This window comes from Ixodes scapularis, unplaced genomic scaffold (assembly GCF_016920785.2).
Source record: "Ixodes scapularis isolate PalLabHiFi unplaced genomic scaffold, ASM1692078v2 PGA_scaffold2__306_contigs__length_199485367, whole genome shotgun sequence".
Classification (NCBI taxonomy): Eukaryota; Metazoa; Arthropoda; class Arachnida; order Ixodida; family Ixodidae; genus Ixodes; species Ixodes scapularis.
Genome location: NW_024609857.1, coordinates 81,915,855 through 81,927,764, shown reverse-complemented (window position 1 = coordinate 81,927,764; position 11,910 = coordinate 81,915,855). Strand labels below are relative to the sequence as shown.

The following is an 11,910-nucleotide window of genomic DNA, read 5'->3' as shown; positions in this document are numbered from 1 at the left end:
AGCAAATCCGACTGCTATAAATAATACGACGCGGTCAGTACCGCGCAGCGTGACTTTGTTTGTTTCTTGCTCGCGGATATAGAGAAAAAGAAATAATGGGAGACAGATAGACCGAAGGTATCCACAAGCGGTCTAAACTGTTAAAGCTAAGGTAACTTTATGTGTACGCTAACTAGAACTGCTGCGACCTGCTGCGACCGGCCGCTCGTGCTGGAGCAACCGGCTGACGGTAAGCTAACAGCGACCTCATTGCATCATTCTTCAAAGAGGCATATTTCGTGGAAAAACCCGCAGCAGTGAGCACCCGGAGATCCCGTGTGTAGGTTTCTGGCGTAAAGTGCTGGAATAAAGCATCGCGTTGGAGCTCTGAGTGCATGGTCTTCCGAAGTCTACCCGGCGCACAGCACCGACCCACACCTCGTGCTCCTTCCGGTCTCTTGGGGACTGGTGGAACCGCAGCTCCGGGTTGCGCACCGGTTTGTTAGCGCAACCCACAGCACTACATGTCGTGCTCGGCATTGCCCAACGCGAGTCTGGCTAGTCTCTCCGGCTCCACGACACGCGCGTGAGCGAGTGGCACCGCTTCACTCTCTTCCGCGCGGTCGTGAAAGCTATGTTGGAGGTAAATGAACTGCCAGGACGCAACTGAAAATAGGAGAACACAGGGTGAACAGGTAAGCACCTCTTGCCGTCAGCAGATTCGCAGAATGCCACGGAAACCGAAGCGTCCGCGGAGTCTGTACAAGAGCATAGGACGAAACCTACGTCATTGCCCAATGTTGCTTTATTAGCTTGCCCGGTCCCAGCGTTGCTCACCCGCTGTCGATCCGCAAGCTCAGCTGGCAGAACATTTATAATAAAGGTATTAATCGGGCGTGCGGCGTCGGTTTGACGTGATATTTTGGGTATGACCTATTTTGACCCCCTGAAGCGATATCGGACATTTCCATAGGCGCAACTTGTTGAGTGGAGTTGCACTTTAAGCCACGTCCCTCATTGCGTCACGATGCGTTCTGGTTGAAAAGGCATCCCTGGTTACTGTTGCTTAAATGGACAAACACGAACACAGCCTTAGCAAAGAGATGGTGTTTTCTTAGCTGTTCGTAAATGCGGTGAATCCCGTGGGCGAGGCAGGTGACGTGCAACATCCGCGGGTAGAAAGACTTCAGGAAGAAGGCAGCGTTTTGTATATAAGCCGGTGCATCCGTGTAAAGTAGCAACACCCTGCTGTCTTCTAATCCAGTATGGTATAGCACCTTCAAGGACGCGTTGACAAAGTACGCCACGGCCTCCTCATTTGTTCTCTCTAGCGTCTTGGAGCACACAAGAAAAGGCGTTGTTTTCTCGTCTTCTACAAGCGTCTTCAGCTACAAGGTGCGCGACAAAGCGTCCAGTCGCATATGTCGTTTCGTCTACGGAGACCCAAATACACGAGTCCCCAAGTTCATCTTTGATTTTCTTCAGTGTTTCCACGTACATAGGCCGCAGGTACCCAGGCAGCACAAAATGAACGGCCGGGCAATGGCTGAAGCATTTTGGCCAGTCACATTTCCTCCGGCCTAAGGCTGGTCAAACTACTATGCCCGAACATGGCTGTGGGCCTTGGCCAAAGACTTGAGGGGACTGGCTGTTGGAGGCTGGCCGATGACCTGTAGCAGGACACAAGCCGAAGGCTAGCAAATAAAGACCGGCCAAAGACTTTGGTATGGACAGAGGCCAAAGGTTAGCATCCGTGCACTGGCCAATGCCATGTAGCCGAAAGCAAGCCGAAGTTGCGGAACAGGACATTGGCCAATCACCTGCGATTGAAAGCTGGCCGGAGTTTAGCAAATGGAGGCCGGCCGAAGACTTGTGTCAGGACACAGGCTGAAGGTTAGCATCTGGGCACTGGCCAATGCCGTGTGGCCGAAAGCAAGCCGAAGTTTAGCAACAGGGCATCGGCCGGTGTCTTGTGATCAGAGGCAGGCCGGAGTTAAGCAACTGGGCATTAGCCGTACATTAGATGTCAGGTGCTAGGCGAAGAAGTTTGACCGGGCACAGGCCGATGACATGCAGCTGGACACAGGCCGATGCCTCGCAACTAATCATAGGCCGTACCTTTGCGATTGGGTGCTGGCCCTACAGCCGAGGTCGCACATTAGTGAGCGACTTGCAGTTAGGTGTTAGCCTTGCAATTAACTCATGGACGCACTGCAGAACAAGAGCCTGTGCCTGACATTTTGCCTGCACACTTTGCAGTAGCTGTGGATGCTGTATCAATTAAGATCAACCACTTGAGATCAAATGTCGGGATGCACAAACTCACTGAGAACTGGTTTGTATTCTTAAAACAAAAAAGGCTGAGGATTTTCTGGGACTATTTTTATTTAACCTCTTCCATTTCTTCATCCTGCTTCTTGCTTCGCCCACCATCACGGTCGACAAATGACCACAGCCATCTCTTTGCGATATCTTGAACCGTCGCCTCGCTCAAGTCCGTATACTTCGCCTTGCTGGCAGCTGAGAAAATAAAAAGCATTGAGTTTAGACATAAAATTACAGTCAACAACGTTTATTGAACTCGCAAAAACTTTCTACCAGTCTGACATACTCAGTAATTCGATATAGACCGACACAATGTTTACTAACAAGCCCGCGTTTGCCCACACCAGGTGTGGGCACTGCGCACGCGCAGCAACCGAATTCGAGTGAACTGAGGCTTCTGCGCATGCGCAGTGCCGTCGACAGCACCACCGCACCTGCGTGACGTCAGGGAGGCGTGTGTGTCTATAAAAGTTCTAATGATTTTGACAACAAACAAGAACGCCACATTTAGGAAAGTTGTTTGCTCTCAAAGGAGCGTCTGTATGTCATGAGGGACGCGTCACGCGGATAGTCAGTGGCCGTTTCTTCATTTTTTAAGGTCTCACCCGCTCACCCTCTCCCCACACCCTTTACAGAAGAGAATTTTTTCTTCTCTTCCGGGTGGTCGACACGGCCTCTTGAAAGAGAAAAGCCAGCTTGCTCTACAAGCTGGCTTTTTTATTTCAAGCGGCCTCATTGCCAGCAGGCGCACTGGGGGAAAGCCAGCTCTGCAAGCTGGCTTTCCCTCAAGGGCTTGTCTGCATTGAGTGAAAGCCAGCTTGCAGAGCAAAACGGCGCTCTTGGTAGTTCAATCTACACATGGGTAGCACGCGACGTCATTCAAAAAGCGCTACGATGACCACCAGGGAGGAGGGCAAGAAGAAGCTCGCCTCTTATCAGGGCCCCCTTTTGTGCCTCCCAAATCCGGTTCTACTCTACCACACACCAATTAGTCTTAGCTTCTCACTTGTGGGAATAAGATGCAGAAAATTGGTTACTAAGTAGTTGCCAGGTCATTACTCACTCAGAAATTCTAGTTTTGCAGGCACCTCCTCTCTTCTTCCCCCCCCCCCTAAAGCATTTTGACCTGCTTCAAATATGCTGACACATAGGCCAGCACAAAGCAGACAGACCACGAGTGGTCTGTCTGCTTTGTGCATCAGCATTCGGCTGGGACTCGTGTTCTCACTGATCAGACCAAGAACTAGAGATGAAGCAAACATTTTCCAAACCTGAGGTCTGAAGAATTCAAAGATGTTAAACCTTTCTAACTTTGGCACTAACAAATATAACACTGAACCTATCATGTAAAAATATTCGACTATTTTAGTCATTATTTCTCTACACATTTGTCGAACTTCGAACCCGTGAAGTCCAAAAGTTTGACGAAGCTTAAACTTTTGATCTGAGGAACTTCTAACGAAACAGGATTCAATCGGTACCTACATGTTCAGAACACATAGCAACTGCTTCAACGCTTGAACCACGCTTGAACTGTACACATAACAATTGCTGTCGCAGGAGACTGACTCACAGCTCAAAGAGGCAAGCTAAGTGGCCGAGTGCCGACCTGCCCAGCAAATGCAGCAAGCTATCTGGTGGTAGCAACAGCTGTACCCATCTCTGTTTTCCGCAAGCTTTGTTTAAACTCAGTTAAACAGAGCTCACTCATCAGAAAATTAAGAAATCACTCGAAACTGAATTTGGGACCCTCGTGCGATTTGAAGACTTCTAACTTTACAAACTTATACTTGGAACAAAACTCTTAATCTTCGAATAATTCTAACTTAAACCAAGAAATTTCAAATCTTCAAATATTTTTAGAATCAAAATTGCAAAAAAGAAAGAGGAAACTGTTGAACTCTACTTTTATCAACATCGAAAGCAACTTTGTAAATTCAAACCATGGCAATGTTCGAAAGTTGTTCACTTTGCAACCCTTTCTAACTCTACCAAGGACCCTGCCGAATGCAGATGCGGCACTCGTGTTCAATTTGTGCACTGCAGTGGCCTACCTATGCACTGTCAAATTTGAAGCATGCAGGCCTTGAGATTTCAGATGTTGTCTAGACCCCCTGGTGGCAATCAGTTCATCAAAGAATGTCTCACCGACAAATTGCTTTGTCGATGAAGACTGTCTGTTTCAGCAACACATCTTGCCACATTTCATAGATAGCTTCCTTTTCATGACAGCCTTGAAATTGATTTTTGTTAACATGAATATCGCCAGACCTCTTTAGGATCGAAGCTCGGCCAACAGCGCCCCATATCCGCCCTTTTGATTGCTAGCATAGCTTTCTAAAAAGGCTCACTGCAAGTTCAAGCCCAAGAATAGATTTATTTTCCCCTTGCAAAGCAAGAGGTGACTGCACAAAGCGCAGCATGTTTGGAATTGTAGCTTGCTATCACGGTGCCAATCAAACATCGCAACAGTTAAGGTTGCATAATGAGTGTTGATAAAATGTGCACTGATGAAAAAGTTGTTTATCAAACATGCATAGATAAAACGATAGCACCATGGGCATCCTGCTGAAATTGCAAGGCATTAATATGAGGTTACTAATGTTGCTTCCTCCAAGAAAAGTTTGAGCTAGTAGCTAGCCACAGCTAGCATTCCGCATCGACTGCTATCTGTGGACTGGATGCCGTGAAATTACAAAATTACCTATCTTTGGTGGTGCATGCAGAGTTGCAGAAATTATTAAAAAGCAAGCAACGACATCACACTTCAGCCAATCCCGATCCTCTGTTTACGTGCTCTTTAATAAGCCAAGATGTCATAAATGTTCTCACCCCTTCGGAGAAGTTCCCTGCATCCAGGTTGTGGTAGACGCGGCTCTCTTCAGCCCTGTAGGGAGCAGAAAAAAAAGACGGCCTCAAGTAAGCAGGAGTGCACAAGAGATAAAACCAAGAGCAAAATTGAATGTGTTCTGAAAGTGGGACCAGCTATATTAGCTTGAGATAGTTCATAATGAGCCCAAACTAACCTGATACATGATAAGCTGGCAGGACTGAACCTGAAGTAGAAGTCATTCAAACACGAAAACAGAGAGATGCTTAGACCGAATCAGAAAGAGTGAAACTGTTTTGTAGATACAGAAAACAATGCTACAAAAACTATAGGTATGTAAGCAGTGTTTTTTACAGTGTAGCTTTTGCAATGGCTCCCTGAAACAAAGGTAGGACTTATGAACTCTTACCCACATTTCGGACACTTCTCTGGCAATCCATTAAAAGGAATGCAGGACTGACGGTCAATTCATGCAGACTGCTTTTGTAATATCCTACCGCAAGAATGCACAACCCTGATGACAAAAATGTTTGGCCTCAGGCCTAGAGCCTAGAATAGGCCATATTGCTTAACCCAAAGCTACAGCATATCTAAGCACCATGTTCCCAAATGTTCTTGTGTTAGAGGTATGGTGAACAACTAAGGCACTTTTTTTATTTCTTGTTTCAGAGTGCCATTTTCCGAGCTATCTAGAACAGCGAACAAAAAGCTCAATCGCATGGTCGTCTGAAATAAAAGCTTTCATAAATTTGTTTTTAGAGCCTTTCCAAAAGTTTGTACCAACACCCAGCCACCATTGCTTGCTCACATACTCTGAGCATGTAATGGACACGGCAGTTGCGTCAGCGTTCGGCGTGAACTTAGGTCATATTGCAAATGAGCGCTCTGTCAGAGTTCGTCGAGGACTCGGATTCAATCACAGGCTTCGCGATTGGATTCGAGTCCTCGCCGTGTCGATTGTACCACGTAAGTGAAAATAGATTATGTATATAATATTTGAAAGTATGAAAGATTGAGCCCAACAAAGTCAGAAATCAAAGACCACCAACAAGGCATTATAGACTACTGACATTTCTTGGGGACCCCATGGTCAACACCTGTTCACTTCATGGCTGAGAGAACTACCCTGGGCGCAGGCTGGGGCCATTTTTGTCTGGAAGCTTCGTTGGACAGCTAGTGCCCTAGTACCCAGTTACACGGGCGCTCTCAGCTGCCATTGAGTCCAACGACAGTCGAGTCCATCGCGATAAGCCAAAGTTACACGGCAGCGCCAACCGTCATTGAGCCGCTAATGACAGTTGAGTTCGACTGAGATCCCCACCTCAGTTCAACCGAACGGACTTCCCCAACGGAGGTAAATTGGCACCTGTTCGCGGGACCGCTGCCAGCAACCATTGTTTGTGAGGCACTTACTGTTTCGAAATGCAGGGGGAGGCGTCTAGAAAGAATCGTAGCAGCAAAATTTTCTGGAAGGAATAAATTTAGGCGTCCGAGCTGCCAATAATAGCATCCCGGCTAGCCGGCAAGATTCCAAACGAGCAAAAATGGCGGAGGAATGTGCTGCATAAATAGACAAATAGTAGTGGGGCACCCATCATAGCGGGCAGTAGCTTGCACCACCTAGCCTAAAATATGTGCAACCTAGCCCTGAATCTGCTTTGGTACTCGTGTAAATGCCGCTAAAAAGCAACAAGGTATCAAACATATAGTATGATCTACTTAAAATAAATAAAACGTGTGTCTCCGAGTAAATTACTTAAAAATTAGACTGATCACACGGCACAAGAACCAGTTTCGTGCTAGCTTTAACTGGGTTCTAGAGAGTTGAGTTGAGTTGAGTTGAGTTCAGTCAAAGTTGAGGCCGATAAGTGTCGTAGACTCAACAATAGTTGAAAGTGTACGTGTAACTAGGGTAACTAGGGGGCTGGCTTGCAAGGTTTCAAGGACAAGCAATTCTAACTGATGTGGTACAGTCTGCAGCAATATGAAATACCCACTCGGAGCGCATGGCCGAGGCGATGGCCGAAAGGGGCGCAGTACGTGATTCGGACAGTTCCATGTTGCTCAGAGGGGAGGCTCGCTCAAGGCTGAACCACTGTTGGTTGCTTCGGGCACTGCACAAAATTTTCCATCCAGAATTAAATGTTGCTAACTGACAGCTCTCAGCTGTCTGTATACATCTTTCGTGCTTTCATTCTTTCAATTTTAACTACTGAATTTTACAATGTGCGTGCACTAACCAGACTGACCTACACTCAGTGATAAATCAAGATCAAAGAGCGAGGAAAACGAAGGTGGGAAAGGAGAAAACAGATGGGGTGTTGAAGGTGAGAGGACAACCTCTTCTACCTTCAGTCTGCTTTCTCCTATCCAGCCTTTGTTTCCCTTGCCCTTTGTTACTGACTATAACTATTTAGCAATTTTACAATTGCATAAGGAGCTAAAGTTATTCATGCAAGTTTTGATTCACATTGAATAATAATTTATAATGAACAGCCTTATACCGGGACACACACTTTCTCTTGAGGCATCGTCCGAAGAGTCGCTGTCCATATGGCCAGCAGGCCTCCTAGCCCTTTCCTGTCTGGGGGCTACATCCGGTCCGTCAGTCCAAATTGGGTGCTCAGGCAGCTGCGACCAGATGGTCTGAAGCGTGCTGCAGTGTGGCTGCATGAGAAACAATCATCTCAATTATACGCTCAATTAAAAAAAAAATCGCCAACCTAATGTAGGAGTGAAGAATCTTCACTGGGTGATTCGACCAAGTCAGTGTAATCTGTTCTTTCTCTAAAATTGCATTGAGGACCTGCTGCTTTTGCTTGTAAGGTGGCCAGTAGGAGACGACTTGCCCTAGCTTCCTGACCAGCCAACACTCCGAGACGACGTATGCGCTCCCTTCATCTAAAGTGCACGACGTGGTAGCTATAGAGAAAAAGTGTGGAATATGCATTCTACCAGAATATTAGAACCTATTTTAGACAGCTTGGGCAATGTTGGGGGCCCCGCCAGCAACCACTGCCAGATTTGTTTATTTTTGGATGGAGAAATCCGCTAAACAAATTTTTAAAAAAGGTACTTACAAATGCAGGTTTCTGATACAAGCATAATGCACTAAACTCACAAAAAACTGTAGCAGAGATGCAAAATAAATACATCTAGCAAAACAGGCACGTCTAACTTTCAGCGAGACGCAAAACGTCTGCACTTGACCCGCAGCGCGTGACATCTTTTCGCCGCACGATTTGAAAAAGGAGCTCACTGTCACTCACGAGACACGACCACAGTCTGAACAGTGAATACGCTACACTTAGGAGCGAAGCAAGAGGTCTGTTTAGGGCATAGGTTCATGATGATGTTGTTCAATTGATGTCGTGATGCTTCTGCTATCTATTTCAAGCCAAAATAAGAAGTCTTTAGCCACTTCACTGTCAGCCCCTGTTGGTGCAAAGACCAGGCACCTAGCCAGGGGGGGGGACCATGGGGCCCCCCTGCAATCTTCCATTTTCCTGGGACCTCCTCCCCCCCCCCTCATACAGCATTTTGTCATGGGCGGGCGCGCTCCTCCTCTCCTGCTCCTCCTCCTATCTTTCCCCTCCCTCCCTCCCTCCCTCCCCCCCCCCCCCCCCCCAAAAAAAAAATCCTGGCTACGTGCCAAGCAAAGGCCCCTGTCGAAACTTCACTGCCCAACTACTCAGCTGCTTTGTTGTAACGCAAATGAACTTCTGCACGAGAAACACCAATCAAAAGTTAGACATGATGATTGAAAACCTGAGACTGTGGTGAAAAAATGGAAGAGATGCTCTCTGTCACTTTGTCTTTCTACTATGGTGCCTGGAACGTGTCTCCGACTGGTGTGTTTACCGTGTCCAAAAAAGTGGTCCCTCGATTTCCGCCTGATGACGTCATAAAAGTGTCATGCTGTCGCTGGTCGCGAACCTGGTGGCGTCCCAATAGTTGTGGTGTATGTGGCGACGCCTGTTCTGCTGCAGGTCGCTCTCCACTGTGATAGCCCACGGAAGCTACAGCAGCTGCAAGTTGGGATGCCGTGACGACAGCGACACTCGCGTTCGCTTGTGCTTTTCGCCAGCATTTCTATGGCCAACCGCCAGGATCGTGACAGTCAACAGCATGACACTCCGGCTTCTGTGACGTCATCTGTTGCCACTTCGGGACCACTTTTGATGTATGGGCGGGATAGGATGCTAAACACACCAGTCGTAGACGCGATCCAGGCACCATGCTTCCTACATCACGTTTTTCCGTTTTCCAACCACAAACTCAGGTTTTCAATCGTTATGTATAACTTACACCAGCTCGCCCGCACTTTAACCGTTTTTTCATTGAAAGTTAGAAATGAACGAACTTCTGGGCGAGATCGAAACAATCGAAAGCTAACATTTTTGTAACGAGCAGCTGCAGACTGCCACCGAAAAGCGGTGCGAGTGCAGTGCTGGGGAGTGGGTTAAGACACGCCTCCGTTATTCACTCAAATGGCGTTGTTCACTAAAACGTCATTCACGCATATGATATTATCAATTACCAGTAAAAAATCAATTATAAAAAAAAACATTATCAATAAAATATTAATTATTAAAAAAAAATCCATTATCGGTTGAAATAAAAAATAGAATAAATTTATTTTCAGTGATAATTGTCAAAAAGAAAATGTGTAAATATCGCAAAAAGCTATCAATTACCACTAAAAAATCAATTATAAAAAAAGCATTATCACTAAAACATTAAGTATAAAAAAAAACTAATTATCGGTGGAAACAAATAATAAAAAATATGTTCATTTTCAGCGATATTTGTCTAAAAGAAAACGTGCAAATATCGCAAAAAGCTATCAATTACCACTAAAAAATCAATTATAAAAAAAAGCATTATCACTAAAACATTAAGTATAAAAAAAATAATTATCGGTGGAAACAAATAATAAAATATATATTCATTTTCGGCGATAATTGTCAAAAAGAAAATGTGTAAATATCGCAAGAAGCTATCAATTACCACTAAAAAATCAATTATAAAAAAAAAGCACTATCACTAAAACATTAAGTATAAAAAAAAACTAATTATCGGTGGAAACAAATAATAAAATATATATTCATTTTCAGCGATAATTGTCTAAAAGAAAATGTGCAAATATCGCAAAAAGCTTGACAAAAAAAAAAAAAAAAAGTATACCCACTGGGGATTGAACCCGCAACTTCTGCGTGAGAAGCGGACACTCTACCACTGAGCTACTGCCGGCTCGAAGACTTCTACGCTTACAGTTCGTGTTATACAAGAAACAACATGCCAGTTCGGCGTTCGCGACAGTTTTTCTTTGTAGGTTTGTCATGACGGTTGCCGGCAAAATCTCCACTTCCTATTAACAATCATACAATCATGTGGCTGCAGCAGAATCTAAAAAGTGCACAAGAGCCGCTGACATGCCGCCGACCGCCTGATTTTGCAATGACAAGCCAGTGGCCCGAGCTTCCCCGACCTTGCGAACCAAGCGGGCTGCGACGACAGCGTCATCACGCTCGCACGAACGGACGGGGCCGCCTTTCCGAAGCACCGCTAATGCAGAGCTTGTCAACTGAGCCGTTACTACTAACCCTATGCCCATTGTGTTCCAGTCACTTTGCAAAACAAAACACCGAGTAGAAAATGGACTTACTCCTTGATCAGCGTATTCATGGCCTCTTGTCTCTGGACGCCGCCGCGTGCTATCTTGGGTGGCTTGAAATGTGCACAAACCGATAACACAGCTTCCCAAATCGTCGAACCTTGAACGCCTTGAACCGCTTGAAGTTGAACTAGGCCTGATGAGTCCACCATCAGCCAGCTGCACCGGCCCACGACGTGCACCGGCCATTGCACCGGCATCAGCGCGACACGATCGAGTGGATGGGTGAATAATAAAATTATAAGTTCACTTTTTGCAATGGGAGGTAGTTCGCGCCACCTGGCGGATAACTATCACCGCGCAGGGAATCTAGTCAGATTTTCGGGGATTGGGACGAACATGAATATATTTTAATTAAAGCACCCGTCACTCCTCTTTTATGCAAGAGAGTCGCCAGTTTTCGTGTTCACCCTACGCAGTCGGTGTACAGGGTATTCCAAGGAAGGTATGCATTGGTATGCATAAACAAGTAATGGCGGAACTGGCGGAACTTGCTGGGACGAGATCACTTCCGGTTCACCTGTTTCATCTGTATGTTTGCTCGGTGAGCAAAGATGAGCAGCGCGCCTTTTTTTTTTTTTTTTTTTAGTTTTTCTCGTTGGAAAATTGGAAAGGTATGTTGAAGACCGGACAATTAACCTTGGACCGGACCTAAGATAGATCGGTGTATGTTTCTGGACCTTACGGAGCCAAGAAGAAGCACCGCATCTCGTTTTATTTGGCCTCCGTAGCCAAAGTTACGTAACTTTATGTGACGGGTCTGTGGAAATCTGTGTACACGTGAGACATTCAACGAAGTTAGACGCCCACAAATCAATCGAGGCATCGGCATGTGATTGTTTTATGTTTTTGTGCACGGGAGAGCGTTTGTGAGAACTGCATCGCATCGTCAACTGCGCGGCGTCGCGGTGAGTGTTCGAGCTGGGCAAAGCGAGACTACGCTACGCCTGTCGGACGTAGTTGAAGAAGGTGCGCAGGATTGTGCAACTGGTGCTGGATCGTGCCGTGGAAGAAGCAAGCGGTGCGTTTTCGACGACGTGTAGAGATATCGTGATTGGGACAAAGCCGCCGCACTGTGTATAGTACGATTGTGCCGTTC

At 46.2% G+C, this 11,910-nt stretch overlaps 1 long non-coding RNA gene across 1 annotated transcript; it reads right to left on the bottom strand.

Moving 5' to 3' along the window:
- Positions 1-7,229: 7,229 nt before the first annotated feature.
- LOC120844300 lies at positions 7,230-10,861 on the bottom strand. The gene is made up of 3 exons (XR_006077906.1): positions 10,803-10,861; positions 7,639-7,801; positions 7,230-7,248 (listed from the first exon to the last, which is right to left on the bottom strand). It is a non-coding gene; the product is annotated as an uncharacterized LOC120844300 (long non-coding RNA).
- Between the last annotated feature and the right edge of the window lie 1,049 nt (positions 10,862-11,910).